The following is a 23,848-nucleotide window of genomic DNA, read 5'->3' on the forward strand; positions in this document are numbered from 1 at the left end:
ATAGTGCTTAGCAAATGCCAAATATGAACAGATTGAGTGGATGAGTTATGTGGGGTATCGAGAAATAAAAATATTGAACACGAAAAATTTGCATTTTACACTTTTAAAACCAAAATTTTTCCTAAGTTGCCTAAGTATTTCCTCCAAGGTTTGCATAGGAGACAATTTCTCCAGGTGAACTAGAATAGCTACAATTTACTGAGAATCTGTCACCTGCTAAGCCTTTTGCTAATTGTAATTCTGATCCACTGGACAAACTTGAAGATTGGTATTATTATTCCTGTTCCACAGATAAGGAAAATGATGCTGAAAGAGGTTATTTCCTTAAAGTTACAGGGTATGTAAGATAAATAAGGCTGACCAGAAAATGCTTTAGTTCAACAAAAATAGTACAGTAGTCTAAAGATTTGAAAATTTCCAACAAGGAGTACTTTCATTTTGATAAATATCCATGACTTTTTCCATTTTTTAAATTTCCGAGTAAGGCCTTCTAAACTGATTTTGCTTTTTTTATTAAGATGCTATAATCAATTGTATCAGTTAATTGATTATATAAAAACAATTAATATAAAATAAATCTTAATATAATACACCAATTTTTAAAAGGGCAAATCACTGGATCCAGTATGCTTTATTCCTATTTCTAATGTAACGTTTTAAAATATCAAGTTTATAGTAAGCTAAATTATTTTTACTCATAAAATATTCTATGAAGATGCAACAGTTGTTTCCTTTATGCCTTTTTTAAAAAAAAATTTTAAATGTGGTAATCAAATACAGTTTTCCAACCAATTATGAACTATTATTTTGGACAGGTGTGGGCTAACAACTTGAATTCCTTATGAAAAACATTGTAAAGTGATCAAGTTTTTAAAAAGAGAGATATTAAATTATTTTAAAATTTGAATTTCTAAGGTAGTTGGCATAATTTTAAATTGAATATTTGAAGAAAGTCAAGGAAGAATGCTTTATTTTATGAAATCACAAGTTCAAATGGTAGCTGAAGCAATGCTATCATAAGATGTGGGCTAAATAAATTTCTGCTCCCTTTGATTTATCAACTGAAAAAAATTAATGAAAAAAAATTTTTAAAAAACAAAATCAAAATTTCTACAGGGGATGATAGTGGGAGATGTTTATAACCCTGTCCCATAAATATGGAACCAAGTGAAAAATTATGAGGTTTGCATGGCAAGAAAGAGACTGGCAGAGAAAGAGAGAACAAAGACAAGCAATCTGATTTGCCTCTTAGAATCATAGTGAGCATCAGGAATTGGGGACACCAAGCAATATGGGGATAATACATATGACTTTAAAAGTGGTAGGTAGGTACATGGAGCGGTTAGACTCACAGTGAGACAGGGTGACCCCCACTTTCATAACATACACAATTCATTTCTGTGAAACTGCTTGATGTGTGACAAGGCAGATTGATTAAGTTTAAATAGTGTTTGAATTGCTTAAAAAAATGTTGTTGTTTCAAAACCCCCTCAGCTCTTCAGCTCCCTTGATAGAAGTTAAAAGCTAAATATTAGCCTGCACTTAGAGAAGTTTGAATTTTGTTTGCTGTTCCCCACCCAAGCTGCCCCTGAGCGATTAACTGGCTTGTTTCAGCTTCTGTTATCAGCTTGCACTAGGCCTCCCCAAACCCTCTCCTCACACCAGGAGGGTATGTGTGTATGTGTGTGACTATATGATAACTATAAGTGTGTGACTATTTGATAATTTTAACTGTGTAACTGATATAAAAATGTGCCTTTTAAAAAAAACCCTAAACTTCAAGTCAGGGTTGTTCTTTTCCAAGACTTTCTTGGAGAGATAGTCACCAGCCAGTCAATAAAACCCGCCTTTTAAATTCTCAGTTGGGTATTCTGGTTCCTTTTCCATGCAGCAGCCTCACAACAACAGGTCCTACCTCCTTTTCTATTTCATGTTTACTCTTGAACCACTCCCAAGGGAAGCAAGAGGTATATTCTTAGACATGTTGAAGACTAGGAGATATCAAACACAGTAATGATGTGGGGAGGGGTATAGGAATGCAAAATATTTCAGCTCAAAATATACTGCTTTGACATATTTCAATATGGCTAACTTGACAGATTTCAAGCTGGAAAAATAGGAACAGCTAGAGGGCTGCTTTTGTGGAAGAAAGCTGCATCAGACTTCTTGTGAAGCACCTCCTTTGCCTACTGTCTATTCCCTCTGAGGGCAGCCACATAACAAGACAGTTACTGCTTAGCTTTTGCCTTCCTTTCACCTATGATCACTTCTCCCAGAGCTCGGAGAAACTTTGTCCCAGGGCCATTGTTCTTTGGACCAATACCCCTCACCTCTTCCCTATGGAGACTGATATATAAGCTTCTGAACCCCAGGGGTTATTGGGAAATCATTCTCTTGCAATTTCTCTGTGCATTGCCCCTCCCCAGCATGTTAAAATAAGATGTTATACCTTTTCTTCCTATTAATCTGCATTTGTCAGTGAATTTTTCAGTGAACCTCCAGAGGGCAAACAGAAGTTTTTTCCCTTTGCCACTAAAGGGGTAATTGACTAAATGGAGGTGTAGGAAAAAGCAATAAAATAACTAACAAAATTTCCCAGCCTCGTTCTTCCTCCCAATATTTAGAACTGTGCTGTCCAATATGGTAGCCACTTAGTCAGATGTGGCTATCGAAATTAAAATTAAATAAAATAAAAAGCCAGCTCCTCAATTGCTTGGCCACTTTCCAAGTGCTCAATAGCCACATGTGGCTGTTGTTACTTTACTGGGGTGGGTATAAAAGTGTAGGACACCCCCATCATTGCAGATAGTTCTACTGGACAACTAAAGAAATGAACAATTTGTGGTATAGCCACCAGAAAGGTTGAATGATGCCTCTCAATAACATCAAAAAGCCCCAGAGTAATAAGACCTGTACTCATTAATGTTACTCTTCTGACAAAAAACAGTTTAAAGCCTTATCACCGTACATTGCTAATCCTACCACCATTTGCCTAGACCATCAAATTAGCCTATTTCTGATTTAGTCTTGAATATGAAATAAAAGCTGGTATCATGAGACATTTGAGAAAAGCTTCCAACATGGAAGACAGAGACCTAATAAAAAACAAAACAAAACACACACACACACACACACACACACACACACACACACACGATATGCAGAGGAAATAAGAACAGTGAAGGAAACAGAAAAGTTTCCATGACAGATAACAGAATATATTCATGCATGAAACTAGAAGAGGAGGCTATTAAAAATGAATATTCAAAAGGGAAATAAAGCTCTGATAAAATAAAAACATGAGAGCATAGACACAAAAAACAGTAAACAGTTTTAAAGATAAATTTGAGAAAATATCCTCAAAATTAAAAAACAAAAAATAAGCCAATGGGATGAACAACAGAAGAAAAGATAAGAAAAAATTAAAGATTAATCTTAGAGAGCACACACCTGACTAACAGGAGTTCAAGAAAAAAATATCCCAAGAAAGTTTATATAAAAAGTTGTAGTAGAAACCTATGGAACACGTATTATTTTCTTTGCTGTTCTTATTTTTAAGGAACTTTTTATCGTTAATTACTTTTACCATATATATGAATCTTACTGATAAAAATTGAAAAATAAAAATTATTTGAAAACTCACAATTTTACAAAATGAAGTTTAATCCATATACTTCACTGAACGGTTCAAGTTATTTAGAAAGTGCATATTTGTGCTCAGTTCCTTAGGGTGAACCCAGAAGATGTTTTCCTTTATAAAGCAGAGGATAAACCATAGACTAAGACAGATCTGAATTCTTCCTGCTGGCTCATTTGCATAAATGAAGTAAAACATTCAAAACCACAAGAAAGATAAAAACTCCAACTAATGAGGCCATTTTTGCAAATTCATCAGCATGAATGCTTCCAATTGATTAGCACAAAGTGTTACAAGGAAACCTCAAGAGTAAAACCTAACATTTAAGATTGGAGGCTGCTCTCCCAAGATGAAGGAAAACTCCTAGGGATTAGGCGCTGGGGAGTTAAGAAAAGCATCTGGCTTCCTTTGCAAATGGAATTCTTCTAAAAAGAAACAGCTACCAACTAACAGCATTTATGAAAGTGGATTAGAGCAATTGCTTCACTTTTATAAGGCTGCTAAACGTGAAAACAGTTAAGGAAAGCAGATTTGAATGCTAATTATTTGTAAAACATTACCATTATTTTATAAACAAATGATCACATCACTTCTCTGGATGCCAAGCACTCAAAGATACCATGCTCTCTGCCAAGCCGGGTGACTGCATTTCGTTAGTGATCCTGAAGACACCTTCGGCCCTGAGATGAGAATAGCAGTCCCTCCTCTGGAAGCCTGGGCAGATCAGTTCTGTGGTGGTGAGGTGCTCCAACTAATAGTACCCACACTTCTTCACAAGTCTCCATTTGGAGTACTTAACCACACGCAGTCACCATCTCTTCATTTGGTCTCTATTCTTCATGTAATTTACGTTCAGAGAGAAGTAAGAACCACTGTATCCTGCTCATTGTTCTTTCCAAAGATACCGACAGACCATCTAGCATGCTTTGGCAGGCGTGCAAATATCGATGGAAAGAATAAATAAATGGGACTCTTCATTTTGCAGAGGAAGAAATGCAGTACTAGAGACCCAAGTACTATCCCAAGGAGTACTTACCAAAACCAGGAGTAAAATTTAGGTCTCCTGCATCCCTGCTTATTACTTTTCTAAAGTATTATTACAGAACACATTAGCCCATGTTCAAGAGCCACTAACATATGATTATAAGCTACTTTTAAAACTTCCTCCTCCACTACTCTTCACACCACCAGACAAAAAGATCTGCTTACTATTTAGACAAACTGAGCCTACCCTCTCCTGCTCCTGTCTTTGATGCCTCTGTTCATATCAGGAATTCCCCACCTTTATCTTTGTAGCTACCCCAAACCTACTGTCATTCAGGGCCCAGCTTAAATTCCATCCCATTCAATTACCAAAATAAAATGAAATTAAATAAAACCACTAAACACGTTCTGTGTACCAAGCAATATAAAAGACAAGAAGATGAATAATAAATGGCCTCTCTTAAGCATGCAATTTAACTTGGCTATTAAAAGGTCGATCATATCTAGTGTTGAACAGAAGGTGAGAAAAGAGCCACCCTTATGCAAAGCTGGTAGAAATGGAAATCAAGGCCACAGTTTTGTTTTGTTTTGGAGGTAGAGGATTTGGAAGGGACACTTCCAAATGACCCTTCCGAACTGGCCATTCAGCTTCTGGTAACATCATAAAGATATTCTCCTATCCTGTGGTACATCAACGATAACTGCTGCAGTTTCTGTAAGAGTCCAAAACTGGTAAAATAAGTGTCCATCCATAGGATACTGATTACATAAATTATGTTATATCTATACAGATAATATTTTATTTGTGAAAAAGAATGAGCTAGTTCTCCATCAGCTAACATAGAAAAACTCAAACAGAAGTAAAACAGCCCACTGAAGAATGATATGTCAAATATGATTCCATTTGTTTAAAAGTACATGTATATGCCTTTACATACATTAAAATTATTAAAGCATAGTTGAGAAAGTATAAGTAGTGATCAATCATCTCTAGGAAGTAGGATTAGGAATAGGTGTTTACTTTTCATTTTTTATTCTTCAATATTTGGATTTTTTAACCATACACAACTATCAGATTCATAATTACTTACCTATTAAAATAAGTAAGATTTTTTTAAAGCCTATAGATATTTACCTAGTTGATGAGAAGGTGGTCGTGGTGGTGCTGGGATTAAATGAGAAGTGTGGCCTTGAAGGGTAGGTACTTTTTTTGGTAGACAGAGACAGTAGAAGGATTCTGGCCACAGAGCAGACTACACTTCTCAGAACATGGTAGCTAGGCCTGGCCATGTGATTAGTTCCAGCCAGTGAAATAACAGAAGTGACTTAACTTTAGGTCGAGGCAATGAAAAGCACTGGTATAATTTGACTCAGTCACAGAGAAAGACATGTGTTGAACTAGTGAAACAAGATGAAAACAGGCCAGATTGCTGAGTGACTGCAGGAGAGTGGCCAACCTGGTGTGTCACATGACTCTTCAAGAATGAAAAATAAACTCAGTATTTAAAGTCACTAAAACTTGGGGGTGTTTGTTACTATAGAAAAATGCAGCTTAATAAAGATAATATCAGTATAGGGAATAACATTGTAGGGAAAGGCTTTTAAAATGGAGATCTTTGTTTATCATAGTGGATGTCTGCTACACACACAGAGGTGAAGATGGAGAAGATGCTTAGAAAGCAGCTGGAGTTCAAAGATAAACAAAATTGACTGTCAAAGTGAAAAGTTACACTCACTTCATTTGCATTAACAAGATGCTGAAAGTTTCTTGTTTGCTTGGTGTTTTGTTCTTGTTTTTTAAGCTGGGAAGTGATGGGACAGAAGTTTGGAAATTCCAATTACTTAGGAAGATTAGCCTGGCATTGCTATGATAAAGGGGAGGTCTAGTCTTGGCAACGGAAGAGGAGCAATCAGCAACAAGGACAGAAAAGAGTAAAAGTAGGAGTATTTTGTCTTCCAGAATCCATAGACAAAGGCTATATGAGGAAGGAATGGGTGGTTTCCAATGTAAAATTCAAGGAGGTGAAATGAGGTGAGGCCTGGTGATTAACAGATAAACTCAGAGAAAGTAATTAGTAGAGAAAGGTGGATAGAAACTAGGTTGTAAAAGTTTGAGCAGTGAGTTAGTGGTAAGGAAATGGGGTCACAGCATAGGAAACTCTCCAGAGAAATATGCAAAGAGAAGAAAAGGAGTGAAATGGGAACAGCTTGGAAAAAAAACTGTTTAAAGTTAAAGAAAGATTAGTAGTTTGTTTATATATTTGGCTGTTTGTTTACACAGGAAAGATAGTGAAATATTTGTGGACAAAGAGGAGCCAGGTTAAGAGGATAGGAAGGACGCTGGAGGGTGGTGATTAATGACATATCATTGCCAGCACATGTTACCAAATGATAAATTCAAATACACAGGTAAAGAGAGTAGCCCTGAGCATACTCTAACACAAGAGAGAGGCACGAGAAAATGGGCAAAACCACTGGAAGATCCTGAAGTGAAGAAGACAGAACTAAAAAGAAACTAAACTTAGTCCCAACTCATCTCAGTAAGAGAAACAAAAGGCATCCCCTTCTCATCAGAGTACGGAGGCTGCAAGGGGGGTTGGATGTGAGATCATTGAAGGAAGGCAGTGGGGGAGGTGGGGGCATTGAATTCCTAGGAACAGAGAGGGAGTCAGGAAGGAAGAAACACAAGGATATCTGAGCCCCACTGAGAGTTCAGATACACAGGGGAAGGATTTGTTGTGGCCCCAATACAAATGTATGGTAACTCTCTCCAGTAAGGCGCAGCCTCCTGGGAACAGAACGGAGAAAGCAGAGAGTAGGGGTGAGAGGAGCAAGGCAAAGCTGTGATTCATATTCCTATCGATTAATTTCCTAAGTGTCTGGCCACAGTTGTGAGCCAGGGTGGAAATTAAGTGTGTGCTACCCCTGGTGAGAAGCCAAGCAAACAGAGGGGAGAGTAGGAAGGGAGCTGTGGACATGAGCTAGTCAACGAACCTTTTTCTGATGGCACTAACTAAAAGGCATCTTTCCCTCTCTGCAGGATACGTTCAGCATTTTGGTGTGAACTACTCCCCTGGCATTTATAAGCCCTCCATACTTCAGTTGTGCAAAATGGTGACAATAATAGCAACTACAATAAGGTCAATGTGATGATCAGTTGTTATTATTATCTCATTTGATCATCACTACAATTTGGTGCATTAGGTTACCATTAATTTTAAGGTTCTACTCATAGATGAAGAAATTGAAAGATTCCTACCCTGATCTTTAATGATTTATTAAAACATGTGAACATACGACATTTCATAAAACAGCCAACCTCTACTCAACACTATCCAATAATTGATTAATCAAATGCAAAATGATTCCTCTGTATTACATATCGGAAAACCACACATGTACATCATAAACTGTGCAGACTGCGCTGGTATTGTCTTTCTGCCACCTCCACCCACTCTCCCACGTTCTCTTTCTCTGTTCCTTGTGGGCTCACTCTATGGACTCTATCATCTGCATCCTTTCCACCTAACTTCTGGTTGTGTTTGGCCAATGGAGGCACAAATAGAACTGAGACACAGAGGTGAGAGAGGTCAGAGTACATCTTCTCTAAATGTTCATAACCCTCTGAGAGGAGTTGCTTTTTGTTTGCTTTTTGTGTTTTGTTGTTGTTGTTGTTGGCGGCTGGCCGGTATAGGGATCAAACCCTGGACCTTGGGCTGCTTTTTTAAAGACCACAGCTCAAGCTATGCGGCCCCTCCCGCACATCCCCAGCAGCATTCACTCCTCTCTTTGTCCCTTCAGTCCCACGCAGAGTAATGATGCCACCGCTAGGTGCCTCTGCATGACTTATTGGTTCTTTTAACCCTACCCTCACCTCTGAGCATAGGCCCTTTACTAATTAATTCTCTTCTACTAAAAGCTTTGAGTAGACTTTTTTCTTCCTATCAGGACCCTGACTGATCCACAGAGTGTATATGAAATACCATCATTTTATGTACAAAATGGAGCATCATTAATAAATTTTAGATCCATAGGTGACTTTAGGCTACATTTGAAGTAGATGAAGAAACTGAGTTTTAGAAATTAAATTGCCTCCAAAGCTGCAAAGCTAGTCAGAGCAGAGTGCAGAAAAGCCAGGTCTTCTGGCTCCCAGGACAGAGGGTCGGTACCCCTTCATGCAGTCTTTCTCACAAGAGCGCCTGAACTCAAAAACAAAAGGTTTTAATTATAGGAAGGTTCTAGAAGACAGTGACTAAGGTTTCTATTAAATAAATTCCATTGTCAGACCTTTCCACCCCATTGTCAGAACAGCCCTCCCATCACTCTCTGTGGAGATAATTAGGATTTAACCTCTCATGTTAGAGGCAGAAAGCTGCTAGCTTTCAGAAAGAAGTGCTACTTAAGGGTCAAAACTATTTTCTTCTGATCAATTCTGCATTAGATGGATGAAATTCTTACACCTACTTCTTGTTTTAGGGTTGGGGGGTATCTCGTTCTTCCTCTCTCTTGTATGCTCTCAGCAAATAATGTACTATCAGACAAAGTTGAGGAATGTGATCTTTGAAACAATTCCTTAATTCCCTTGCACTTACAAAGAAGAGAATTTACTTATGTTAATCAAAATTAAAGGGCCATGAAAAATGATTACATTGTATAATGTTGAATATACTAATCAACCTGATTTGGGCATCACATATTCCACACATGTATTGATATTCAACTCTGTACCCAACAGATACGTACAATCAACTACATTTCAATAAAAAATAAATAAATAAAATTAACCTCCTAGCTGTAGTTTGCTCTCCTCAAAATTATTTTTAAAATTGATGGTATGCACAATAATTATTGACATTTGCAATATACATACACACAAATATATATATATACACAAATATATACACATACACACAGACATATATACACACAGAGACATACACACAAATACATAGACATATACACACAAGTATATACATCAAGAGAGAAAAACTAATATGAAATGAATTAGTTTAATCTACAATAAAGAATGATGGACTTTAATTTAAAGTTTGGTTGGGAAAACTACTGCATTAATGGCTTTACGTCATCCTCAAACTGTTGGTAGCATTTATTATTATTGTCTTTTTTAATAAATGACAAAATTGATGCATATTGAAATTAATAAAATCAGCTTAAGCTAGCACAGTTACTGAGTGAAGAGGTGTCAATTTGAACCTAGACCTTCCTGTATAAGAAGGTCTAGGTCCTCTTTCCATTTTCCTGGTGTTCTATAATTGATACCATTATCAAGTTGACCCACAGAGTATAATGGTATTGATGAGGCCAAACAATGTCCTCTGCCAATCATTTATTTCAAATCCCCAAATCTTCTTGGGAAACCCTTCTATCATATAGTCTTTGAAGAGAGCACCCATTCTCTCTCCTGGAATTAAGAATTGGGTCTTAGAGATACTGGTTTATGTTCTTCTGGTGCTTGGATGGAAACATCCTATGGAAGCCTACGCTAGAGGCCATAGTGCATGTTGGAGCAGGGAGAACTAGTATAGAGACAGGGGAGAACAAACGCACATCTCCACACAGAAGCCAGATACGAGACCATTCTTGGGAGGAGAGAATAAGCCAGGTCCCTGATGGCTTTCTGATCACGTCGCTTTAAGAGGGCTAATCGTCATTCCTATCTCTGAGTTCCATGGGATGCCTCTTTATTCTTCCAGTGAATTATCTCCTCCTTTAAGTTATGTAAGCAAGTTTGAATAGTATTGTGTCACCTGTAACCAAGTAACCATATTGCAAAATTTTTTTTTTCTGAATAATTATATGCCTTTTTCAGGAATGCCATTTAAAACATAAATTCTAAGTCTTGTTGGGTATTAAACCATAAGCAATAATGTAATGTCAGATAACTGAAAATATAGAATTATCAGACAGCTGTTAAAAGTGTGGAGTCTGGATTCAGATTACCTGGGATCAAATCTTTGCACCAGTGTGACACAAAACAAGTTATTTTTACCTATTTCGCTTCTACCACCTCTGCTGGAGAATACGAAAAATAAAATAATTTACCTGGAAAGGCTGCTGTAAAAATAAATTTATATATAGAAAGCAGTTACCACATTCCTGACCCAAGGAAGAGCTTGAGAAATATCAGTTGTTTTTGTTTTTATTTTTACTGATCATCTTCACAGTGACTTATCCCATGTCTTACTCTCTAGATAAGCTTCATTTTTGGTTTCGTGTAGAAGAATCAAAATTCCATATATAAATGAAAGTAGTTGCAAATCCAGTCGTGAAATAAATGGAAGGCCTGACACAGTCATTAGTATTAATATTTACTGTTCTTCCTTTATCTTTGTTTAACTTTCCAATAAGTTTCATTCATTCTTACAAGAATGGGTTGGCCGATGAGACTTCACTTAGACAGGGAGGAAAATTCATTTAAAACATCCTGTCAATAATAAGTCAGACAACCTTGAATTATAATTAAGTACCTAATATGAAGATAATTGTGCCGTCTTTCATAAATGGAAATGACTATCAACCATTTTCCTGAGGAGTTACCTGGGAGTTGCTTCCCCAGCTATGCTTGATAGAATTGTGCTAAATAAGCTCACTTGCTTTGCCTCACATCCAAAAGCAGGTATATTCAGAAGAAGGTTAGAGTAAGAGTACTGTCTATATTCCAGAACAAAGTAAAACCTACTGGTACACATAGGGATTTACCCACCACATCAGCCTCATTAACACACAGCTCTAGCCAATTGAGCTAAATAATTAGGGTCAGCTATAGATAGAATTACTATTAATTGTTTTCAGATTTCAGTCTCTGGGCCTTTCATTCCAGAATCACTAATTAAAATAAAATGAAAAAAGTGCTCAGAAGTATAGAGTCAATTTATGCTTCATAATCATTTATTAGCAAGCCAAATGGCTTGTTTATGGAGAATGCTATCCAAATCACGTTTTCCAGTAGTAAATATTTAAATTCCAGGCACTTGGAGAAAAACTCTGCCAAATAAATTCTAGACACCACTGTTTTGTCTAGTTAACATGTCTTCCCACCATCTTTCCGAAAATAGGTCCACTCTTCCCACTAGAAATAAGGGTGGGCTTATGAATTATGCTGAACCTCTTAGAGTGTCTTGACCCATGGTGGTAATAGTCACTGGTCCAAGGGTGGGTACAGAAATTAATGAGAGGCAACAATATTCGTCTCTGAGATTCTTTTCAAAAAAGAATCAAAAAGATGCTAAGAGAGCAAGTGTTCCTCGATACTCTGGTCTTGGAACTCTTAATATACAACTACATTGGCTTGTAATTATTTCCAAAGCCACACAAAGACAAATGAAACTTACATGGAGAAAGAAACAAGATGTATGCAAAAAAGAAAAGAGAAGCCTAATGGCATTTAATCCCTTGCTTTATCTGTCCTTAACTTTACTCTCACGATTCCCAATTATACAGGCAACTAAATTCCCCATTTTCCTTAAACTAACCCAACTTGGGTTTATGTTACTTTCAATCAAAAAGTTTTGACTACTAAGCCACTATACTGGAATTACTTACTTTAAATATTGTCGAGGCTTGCTTCATTTCAAAGACCCTAGAATTGTAGGGTCATTTTAGGCAGCCATCACATTTACTAAATTGCTGCATAAACATGGGGATATATCTTTGTAATTAGTGAGCTTTTACAACACTGTATTACAACAATGGACAGTTGTCATGGAGACAACCACATAAAGACACAAATACCAGGATATAACTCTAAAACTCTTGTTACATTCCTAGATTAAGGAATAGAGCAAGATAATGATAATGATACTAACTTTTATTGAGTTTTCATAATGTGCCTGGAACAGATACAAACACTTTACCTCTATGAATGGATTTGATCCCACCATAGCTCTATTAGGGTATATTAGTTATCTATTAATGTATAACAAATTACTACACATTTGTTGGCTTAAACCAATGTGCATTTATTATCCCACAGTTTCTGTGGACCAAGAGCCTAGACACCACTTAACTGAGTCCTCTGTAAGTCTGCACTGAAGGTGTCAGCATGGAATGTGGTCTCACCTAAGACAAAGTTGAGGAAGGATCAGCTTCTTCTCTCACTTGGTTGTTGGCAACATTCAGTTTCCTGTGGGCTGTTGAACTGGGTCTCACGTTCTTACTGGCTGTTGGTCTGAAGCTGTTCCAAGTTTCCTGTCCAGTGGCCCTCTACTACAAGCGATTAACAGCATGACAACCTGCTTCTTCAAAGTCAGTAAGGAAGAGAATCTCGTTGCAAGACTGGTGTTACAGTCTTATGTAACAATCACTTACATGTTGATCACATTCATCCCATCACCTTTGCCATATTCTATTGGTAAGAAGCACATCACAGGTCCTTCCCACATTGAAGTTGAGGAGTTACGTAAGACAGAATACCAAGCAGTGGGGTTCACAGAAACCACTCTAGGGCCTGTGGGCTACAGAGGTATGCATTGTTATTTCCCATTTTACAGATGCAGATGCTGAGGCACAGAGAAGTTAAGGTGCAGAGCTGTGCTTCAAATCCAGGCAGTCTGTTTCCACTATGCTACTTATTATGGGAAAAAAGAAAAACAAACTAAATGTGGCAAGTTCAACACCAATCTAAGACCTGATGTTTACTAACTGTGTTAGCTGGGACAAAAATCTTAACGTTACTGATCTTCACTTTATTTTTCTTCTATAAAGAAGAAATAATAAATGGTTTTTGTGATGGCCAAAAGACATAGTGCATATGAACATACTTCAAAAGTATAAGCATATTATGTTAAAACTATTACCCTATGTCCTCATGATACAGAATGAAGAATATGTTGTAAACTAAACTGCTCCACATTTATTTTCCCCAAATAATTAGGTACTATATTTACTGTAAGTTGTTACAATTTTATGCATCCACATTGTAAAGAGCCAATGAATCATTCATTCCTTTCTGCAACAACGACACCAAGTTCAGTCTTGTTAAACAGAGGGAAATGAAGATAAAAGTACCAGAGGACCTCATGATGTTTTACCATTACCAAGACACAAGACCTGAGCACCTTGTCAGAAGGATGGATGGGTTTGCACAACCTCACCCACATTCTTTTTGCTTGTCATGCCCCACAATGCTTCTATAAAGTCTAGACCTACAGCTATGTCTTTGATAAAAATGGATGGAAAAGTGAAGTAAATTCACATCTACTGAGCATCTACTAAAAATTACCATCATTCTAGGCAGTTCACAGACGTTATTTTGCTTAACCTTCAGGAAGTTCTGTGAAGTAGTCACTATTAACTATTTTCAGATTAAGAAACTAAGAATCAGGGAGGTCATATAACTTCTTTAATGAAGAACTCAAACCCAAAACTTCTTCAAGTTGGACAAATAGAGGAAATATATATTTAAATATACTACATCATGGTGGAATTCATTCATTGGCTCAGTTATCAAATCACTGAGGAGTAACTGAGCTCTCATGTGAGTTACAGATACATACAAGCAATGAGAAGTCAGATGAATTGCCACAGCATTTGGAATGAGAAAGCATTGGCTCTACTTCTAACAAGCTATGTGTCCAAGTCAACTGATTTATTAGATTCTATAGTCTAAGCCTCGATTTTTCCTCTGCAAAAATGGTGACACTTCCCTCTGGTCTATCTTTTTGTCCCAAAGCAGATCAAATTAGTTAACATATCTATAAAAATGAAACAATGAGCTCATTGTAAGAAATTATCACAGTCCTAGGTAAAAAGACTCAATCTTGGACCCATTTAGCCTTGAGTAATGGTCAAAAAAAAAAAATCTTCATGCAACATCTTTTTTTTTTTTTTTTACTTGGATACTTAATAACACACTCTGAGTTCAAGATAGACAATTTTGAAGCCTCCTCAATTTAAAAGAAAATGTCAACTGGGTAAAAGAAAGAACTAAATTAAAAAGCTCTGGCTTCTAATCATTACATACCCACAAGTGGACTTACTTTGGGAAGTGACACAATTCTATGAGCTATGAAGCTATACAGTCATCCTATTTACAGACACATATTTCCCCCTAAATATTATTTTAAAACCTAATAACTTTTCATAAAAAACAGTCTAGAAAACATACTAAATTTTATGCATCTGCTTCCCTGTAATGTGTGGTTGGTATCAGTGAGTACATGGAGGAAGGCTGGAATTTTCTCTCCATGTCTCTAGCAAACCCAGGACTATTGGTCAAAACTGATTTCAGTGCAACTGATTCAAAACAAACAAGAAAACAAAAACAACAGTAACAACACAACACAAACATTTTCATGATTAGGACTGCCCACACTGACAGGAAAGACCTGGGGTAAGGGTGGGAGTCTCTTGTCACTAGAAGAGTTCAAAAAAGGCATTACTGGTAGATTTAGGTTTTGTGGGGCATAGAGTTGAAGTTTATACAATTTTGGTGAGTCTTTTTTTTTTTATAAAAAATACACATTAATACAAAATTAGGATGCAAAGACATAATTATTTATACTAATGAAACATATTACAAACCAGATGTTTTTATAAAAAACCTGACAAACATTATAAAATGCAGCTAAATAACAATTTTTATTAACCCACTTTGATAATACTATTTTCTCCTACATCTTTTGACAGCATACTCCTTGATTGCCTCTTCATAGGACAATAATTTTGTATTATAATTTTCAATGAAGAGAATAAAGAAACAAAATCAGTCTGTCTTCTGCTGTGATTGACTGATTTTTTATAATAATAATTTTAGAACAGTTTTTTCTTCAGTTTCAAAACAACTCACGACTGGCAATGTAATGTAAATTTTCAGAATTGTTGTCAAATCAGGGACACTGCTATTAAGTTTCTTTTATATATGAGCTATAAGATCTAGAGGTATTTTCCACACAATAGTTTCTAGCTCCATGTATTTCAAACCTCATTTCTCTTCCACCACACACATACCTTTAGTGCTAGGCTTTTTATACAGTAGGCTCATATGAGATCTAAACTCCGACCTTGAACATATCTGTTACATTGCAAGGTGAATTGGAACACGAGTGGGAAGGATATTCCGGGGAACCATTTTTATAAGAGATGGGTAGTATCAATCTCACTATACAAGAAGGTGCCTGTAAACTACAATGAATACACATTATTAAACTTAAACTGAATGTATTCCCAACTCAATTCCCCATTAGCTCAATTCTAAAAATGTTTGGGGCTACCTCAAGACCACTTAACACAAGAAGACAGATGAAGGAAGAAGTAAGAAGATAAAGAAACACCAGTCTTAACTGATTGTGTTTTAAAAGTCCATTTTTTGTGGGGGTTTTTGTCATTTAAAAATAATATGTGGCTATGTGAACACATTGATAGGGTCCTTCCTGGGTCCTGAGAAGCGACTTGTGCAAGTGAGGGGTCCTGAAATAAGCATCATCACTTTCACAGGAAATCCTCCTTTGTGTGTTAGTGATAACACAGAAGAAGACCCAACATTAAATGGCACTTGGTCAAGAAGACCCTTAATGAACTTTCCAGTGTTTTAATTATATAAACTTCTGTTTCTTTATGCGTTGAATGATCCTTTGAATGCTTACAGCAATAAATACACAGACTTGTATTATCAGACTAGGACAGAGTGAGAATACTGGTGTTGAAAGTTAAAGCTAAGCATGTGAATGGATCACAGAAACACTGCTTAGTAAAGGAACAGACCACTTGTGGTCCTGGTTTGTTTCCATGCATGTCACATCCATGTTTATTTGAGCAAGCCATCCCTGCCCCTATGTCTTAAGGTTGTTGTGTGCAGAAACAACCTCTACTAGTTGGGAAAGACAAACTTCTATGACAATTAGACCTCGAATATAAGAATGATTCAAACACAGGGAAGGTTTAATTCTTGTGCACAAGATCATACTGGTGGGAAGCAGGTCTGAAGTGAGGTTCTCATCCATGTGGTCCTGCAAGGACCCTAGATGACAAAGGTTCTACCACCTTTAATAGGTGGTTTCCAAGGTCACTGTATTCGTTTGCTAGGGCTGCCATAACAAATTATCAGATTTCATGGTTTAAACAGCAGAAATTTATTTCTCACAGATCTGGATGCTATAAGTCCAATAACAAGGTGGAGGTAGGTTTGGTTTTCCTTGATGCCTTTCTCCTTAGCTTAGAGACAGCTGCCTTCTTGCTATATTCTCATATGGCCTTTCCTCTGTGTGTGCAGGTCTCCAGTGTCTCTTTTTGTATGTCTTAGCTTCTTCTTATAAGGACACTGGTGAGTCAGATTGGTTTAGGACCCACCCTAACAGCCTCATCTTCACTTAACCACCTCTTTAGAGGCCCTATCTCTAAATACAGTCACATTCTAAGGTACAAATTTTGGAGGGACATAATTCAGTCCGTAACAGTCAACCTGGGGGTTCTCTTGATTCCAATCGCACAGAAGTGGACAGGAGCATGGAGAAACAGGACATAGAGTGATTTTTTCCCCCCAGCCAGTTCTGAAGTACAGTATTATCACTTTCAGTCACATTCCACTAGCTAGAACTCAGACACGAGGCTGTACTCAAAGGAAAGCAGGGAAACATAGTACCCTAGGTAGCCATCTCCCAGGAAAAGCTCACACAATACAAAGCAGAACAGATTTTTAGTGGACAGGTAGGTGTCTCTGCCACAGCATCATATGTAAATCTGTAGGCTCCTTGTTGAAATATAGCACAGACTCACAGGGCAAGAACTAAAAAAATATGATTTTACTTCACATAACTTCTGTCTGTCTCTTACTCTCACCCCTGATACTCTTGATCTTGCCCTCTAGCCATTTCCTTTAGCCATTTTTTGCAACTTCAAAACACTAGAGTTTTGTTGTTGCAGTTGTCCTTTTGCTTTATTTTTCATTTTCTATTTAAAAACCTTTCGATGGTTAGGGTTTCAGGTGGTCAAAACATCAAACCAACCTAGATAAGGCCTCTTCTATCTAACCCCTGGAGAGAATAACTGCATAGAAAGGGGAAAATGTGTGTGTTGGGAGAGTAGTAAGAAAATAAAATAAAAATCAATTTTACAAGACCTCATTTTTCCGTGAAAGGGGGGAAAAGCATAACGAGCTAATCTAAACATAGCTTCAGGAATCTGAGCAGTTTTGTTTACCTAGGATAGGAACAGATAACTTTCTGAAAGGCTAATCAGAATTAATGAATATAAAACTTAAGAAATAGAATTAATTCATGGAAAACAGGAAAAAAATTGTAATCAAGCATCAAGCTTGCTCTATTTAAATAAGGTGAAATCTATTCAAATTTTAAAAATAAAACCACCTAAAGACTATCATCCCCCTTAAGTTTTAAAAAAAATGAATAAAATAAAAGACTTTAAAAAGAAAATCAAATCTAATAATAATCATATAAAGTTCATGATGTGATGAAAATAAAGGTCAACCGAAGTGATGAGAACACACAATATGGGTGATTTGAGAATCCAAGGTGGCCACAATTCACCCTGTTTCTTTGCAAGGGAATCTGGGTAATAGAAACAGGGCAAGGGATGGCTTAATTCTTGTTTACTGCTGGGAATATACAGACATCTGACTCACTGATGATACTAAATTAGTTGCTTCTCCACTGATGCTAAAGATACCCTTCAGTACCTTCCATCAGAAAATCAATTTCCTTGCAGGAGAGTTTTTGAAGGAGACTAGGGGACCTTCTACTATTATGCTAAATAAGTATTCACAGCAAAACACACTTTCATTCCTAAAATGACCTCTACCAAACAGGGCATATGTAGTCTTGCAAACCACAAATTTTTCTCTAGCCTTTAAATTTAACTAGGTTTACCATAAAATAAATTAAAAAACAACTCATATTTTACCCCATTTATTTCATATTGCTTGTTATACTTTATGTGGTTTGTTAAAGTGTAAATAGTGAACAGCTCTGGAAATAGCACTCCTTAACACAGTATATGGTGTCTAAATGCACAGGAAAAAATAGCTTTCATAATAGTTGTATGCTTTTAATAAATAAGATGAAAATTGCTAATACAGGTCATTTTGAAGCTGGGACTTCAAGGCATTATAAAAAGAAATGTGTACATTGTCATCACTCATGAACTTGCAATAGAGCTCTTTATAGCAGCAAATATCCAAATTATAACTTCTTGTTCCCTGATAATGTTTTGAAAGGCCTCAAAGAAGTCAGAAGTTACCACATCTGCCTGAATCACAAGAACATATTGATTTTGCTACTACTGCATTATGAACCTGATATTTTGCTTCTTTGCAAGAGACCAAATTTCAGCAGTCTTCTCTCTGTCCTTGAAACCTGTGACATCAGTAACAATTTCTATGTTTACAGACCTTACTATGTTAAGTAATAGAGAATTCTGGCTTCTCTAGCCACTAAGGATACCAAATTTTCATTTCTAAGTTTAGATTTAATAAAATTGATAGCAAGGTGATTAAACTCTCATATGCTCATAACAATAATCTAAGTTCTTTGTGCCAAAGTCTTCCTGGCAAGAATTCAGGGTGTAATATGGGTGTTGGGTACAAAGAACTGGACTAGGTTCAAGAGAGCTAGATTTGAGTCCTAGCTCTGCTATTAACTCAGCTACATGACCTTGAAGGAGTCACAATGCTCAGGCCTTCCTGTGTGCATTTGTAAAACAAGGTGTTGGACTAGATAGTAGCTAATGATAGCTAGTGTTACAGAGTGCTCCTTTGCCCCAGATACTTCCCAGTGCTTGACATACATTAGTTCTCTTCATCCTCAAAAAACCCTAAGAGAAAGGCACTTTTATAATCTTTGCTCTACAGTTGTAGAAACCCAAGGCATAATGAAGTTAAGAATCTTGCCCAGGGTCAAAACAGCAAGTGAGTTCTTTCCTCCTATACAGTGGATTGAATGTGCCCTTCTCCCAAGAAAAAGATATGTCCATGTCTTAGTCTTTGGAACCTATAAATATTACCTTATATAGCAAGAGAGTTAATGTTACCTTATTTGGAAAAAGGGTCTTTGTGATATAATTAAGTTAAGGACCTCCAGATGAAGAGATTATTCTAGATTATCCTGGTGGGTTCTAATGGCCGTCACAAGTGTATTTATGAAACAGAGGCAGAGGGGGATTTCACACAGGGACACCCAGAGAAAAAGGCTATGTGAAAATGAAGGCAGATACTAGAGGGATATGGCTACTAGCCAAGGAATGCCATGGAGTTCCAGGAACCAGCAGAACCTAGGAAGAGGCAAGGAAGGATTCTTCTCTAAAGCCTTCAGAAAAATACCAATCCTGCTGATACCCAATTTTTAACTTCTATCCTCCAGAACTGTGACAGAATAAGTTTCTGCTCTTTAACCTACCCATTGTGTGGTAATTTGTTATATAGCAATCCTAGAAAACTAATACAGTACCTTATTCAGAAAGAATTTTCTAAGAGTGGTGTCTGAATCCTCTTTATATCCCAGTGATTGCAAAGAAAATGATTAACAGATACATTTATTAAAATATAAAATCACATCACAGAAATCAACAGGCTTTAGGTTCTTTAAGAATAAACTGGGAAACGCTGGTAGGATGGGAATCTTAAATAAGGAAAAAGTCTATCAGTTAAAGAACAAAAGTCTACCTAACATAAGGCTAGATAGTTGAGAAGACTTGAAATTTAACCTATTTTTCTTAGGCTACATCCTTTATGTATGTGTGAGTGTCCACGTACATCAGTACAAGTAGGCATATACTTAGATCCAACCAAAACAGCACTGATGAAACACAAATGTGACAATCGCATTATTCTCCAGTTTAACATTAACAATGTTGTGAAAGGGAGATTCTATTCCATTAAAAACTCCTTGAAGAGAACAAGTCTTCTGTCTGGGGAATGGCAATAAGGATTGAAAAATCTGCAGCAGGTTTCGTGTTCCCAGCCCAACCTGCCGAGAAACTATATTGATGGGAAAGATCCCATTATATCTAGACCTAATTGATAAGGTGATTCTGGGAACTGCATCAGAGAAAAAGATTACTAGAAGTCTAGCAATTGTAATCACTCGTAATTCATCCATGTTGTGTCTGAGAAAAAACACGGGGAGGTGGCCACTTCATGTGTACGGGCACAGCACCCTGCTCTGGGTACCAGCCATGCGTCTCTCTTCAGTGCATACTAACAAATATAATGCAAAGGGTTGTGTAACTTGACTAAAGCCCATCAGAATTAGCACTGTAAGTATTCAGAGGCCTGTTAGCAAAACAGTTGCACATATTTCAGTAAAAGGAAAAGTTATTTTAAAAAGCAATTAAGAATACACCAGAATACAGTATGAATAAGTTTATGTTTGAAAACAAAAGCAGTCAGAGATCTCTGGCTACTTTGTATTTTAAATTGAGGCCAGAAAGGATCTAAGCACTGGTCTCCCACCTCTTGTGTTCAAAACAGAGGAAGAATGGCTAAAATGGGGCTGATTGATGTTTAAATCAATTATCCTAAATCGTCCTGTTTTGCAATTTTTTAAAACCTTCTCCTCCTCTGCCCCCATATCCTGAGTCCCCTCTTAGTGGCTCTTTTTGGGTGAATAGGCATGAGATTGGGGTCAGACTTTTTCTATCTTCCTTAGCAGGAAGCTTTATGCTAATGAAGTGTCATTTTATAACTAACAAGCCAATGATTTAGTCTCTTTCAAAGCAGCCTTGGATTCAGGTTATTCCTATGCCAGGGATTTTTCTTGTAGCATCTAGGTCTGTTCCTTTAACATCAGGTACCACTGAATGGCAAGCAAAGTATTTTAATCTTAGCCCACTGGTGTTCTTATTTGAATGCCCTGAGCCTGTTTGATTCTGTGTTTCAGTTTTGCCCAGCATGGTGAATCCTGAGTCATACACTCTACAGGAACATGGGTGGCTGTGACTTAATGCTTCCCAGTACACCTCACCCCCGAAATAGAAAGAGGCAGTTTTCCACAAACGGCTCAAGAGGCAGAATTGGCAAGTGGCTCTGAGCCCAAAACTAGAAGGCTACATATATATGCAAACTGCTAACTGTGTGTTACTACTATGCAAATCCATTGTAAATGAACTCATCATAAATCAAACAAGTAAACAGGCTAATAGGTAAACAAGGCTGTGTGACTGTATGTGTGTGTGCTATGCACACACAAACACGCACAAACACCCACGTTATTTATTCCTTGAAGCAGTAAATACCTGGCATGGGTTAACCATTAAACAATGGAAAGCAATTGTTTCTTTATAAAAACCTGTGCTTCTTAACAATAATGTTAATAAGAAGCCTGCAAAAGCACAACTTTTAAAGCTGGACTCCTTGCTGCAAATACTGGGTGGCTTTTTCCCCTGATAATTATGCATTTGCTGTCTAAGATTAATCAGGGAAGTTAATGATGCAAAAAATTACATTTATAATCTAGTCTGAATACAGCTGTACTGCAAGCTAAGTTCTAAGTCCTATTAAAGTAAATGGAATTAATGGGCTGTCACTGGCAATCTTTATATCTATCAGTTACCAATTAACATTCTCCTGTAAAGAATAGTTTGTGGTGGGGAAAAAATAAAACATACCTTAGTAGTAGCAGCTATGGGAAAGCCTAAGCAGAGTCATTATAGGCAGGCCCGGCAGTGGCTACTAGGGATGACAATGCAGGGTGTTGACAACACAGTAAGCAAGAAACTGCCATTTCGCTGTGTCATCAGTTAAAAAAAAATCTCCGTGTGTGTGTGTGTGTGTGTGTGTGTGTGTGATGTTGTTTGTTTTATGCAGCAACAAATGATCACCACTAAGGACGACCTTCCGTGGGAAATGTCGACTTCAGCTATTAATGCAAGGACAGAGGCATGCCAGCTGTAAAACAGGAGAGTTAAATCAGCTATGGAGAAAAAATGAATGGAATGCATTATCTTTTGAGATATTCAAGCACATTTGCTGCTCTCATCACAAAAAGCTCCCAGTTTGATTATTAATTTTATGTCTTCTGAATCTGTATTAATTTCAAGTATCCCTCCCAACCCTTTACCATTGTGTGTGTGTGTGTGTGTGTGTGTGTGTGTGGTGTGTGTGTGTGTGTCCTTTGGAACTTAGTACAGAAGATGAAATGTATTACTCTTCTGGATTTTAATTTTTTTTATATTTTTGTTTCGCTTTTATTTCTTTAGGAGGAACATGTGCTTTGTAGCTTTACAGTCTAGAAGAGACTCAATTTGCTAATAAAGGATACAGTTGTTTTTTACAGGAGGCACTATGAGCTTCCACTCATTTTTTATTACTCACAAATTAAGACTCTGATGTCATAAAAATCTCCCTTAGGTCTTATCATAGATAAAAGATGAATCTATTTTAATAGGGATAAAAAAGTGCTTGAGGAGGAAGGCATTGAGAAATAATACATTTTAAAAAATAACAATTGCCCTCAAAATTTCAGTATACCAAATTTGCCTTGACAGAAAGAGTTAACACTTAGTCCAAAGAGATCATTTGTTTGTAAACTTTCCGAATTTTCAGGTCTTTCTTTTTTCAGTTAGATGCATACTGAAGCACACAAAGCAGAGGAAAGGCAAATGCTTTGAGAAGTCAAGCAATGGAATAAATTAAGGCCTAAATTTTGAGTGAAAAGATCAAGGTTGAAATTGTAGCTTTGCCACTTTTAGGAGAAGAATCCTGAAAGTTAGATTTTCCTCCATTAAAAGGAGATAATAATACATGACCTTCTTTCCTCCTACAGAGGTATTAAAATGTTAAAGGCTTCACGTGAGATTACAGAGAGGAAAGTGTTCATACACGTAAATCAACTCTTTGTGTTGAGCTCAGTCCATCTATATAGTTCAAGGAGTCTTATTTTTAATTTCTGTTGGACATGATTATTATGTAGATTTTTAATCTAACATAAATGGTGTAGTTCTCTCAATCCTTGCTTTGCTTGATCACTGCTGTAATACTTCTATAGCCTAAGCTCATTTTAAGTAAGATTCATGTCTCTAAACTAATTCATATGTTCTTTCAAAATAATGTATGTGAATGCTGCAGGTAAAATGTAATGGTAAAGGGGAATCACAATTTAAAAAGCGTGCCCCCAAATGAAAAAGAAAATGTTTATTAGCCTTTCTTTCCCAACTTGTCACTAAGATAAAATGATGATAAAATGATTTTCTCAACTAGAAGAACTACCATTTCATATAGTTGGAGGCAATATAACTTGTGTTTGAGAACAGGGGCTCGGA

At 36.8% G+C, this 23,848-nt stretch overlaps 1 protein-coding gene across 2 annotated transcripts in view; it reads right to left on the reverse strand.

The window, feature by feature from the left end:
* Positions 1 to 22,285, reverse strand: part of ZNF385D (zinc finger protein 385D) — a 183,963-nt gene extending 161,678 nt beyond the window's left edge. The window contains exon 1 of one of the 2 annotated variants that reach the window (XM_063113817.1): positions 22,196 to 22,285. The gene's annotated coding sequence lies outside the window, so the exon portion shown is untranslated. Of the gene's footprint in view, positions 1 to 12,700; positions 13,207 to 22,195 lie in introns of those variants that run through there. The other variant, XM_063113816.1, reaches the window with a different exon arrangement.
* Positions 22,286 to 23,848: the final 1,563 nt, after the last annotated feature.

The sequence above is a fragment of the Cynocephalus volans genome, chromosome 11 (genome assembly GCF_027409185.1).
Source record: "Cynocephalus volans isolate mCynVol1 chromosome 11, mCynVol1.pri, whole genome shotgun sequence".
NCBI classification, from domain to species: domain Eukaryota; kingdom Metazoa; phylum Chordata; class Mammalia; order Dermoptera; family Cynocephalidae; genus Cynocephalus; species Cynocephalus volans.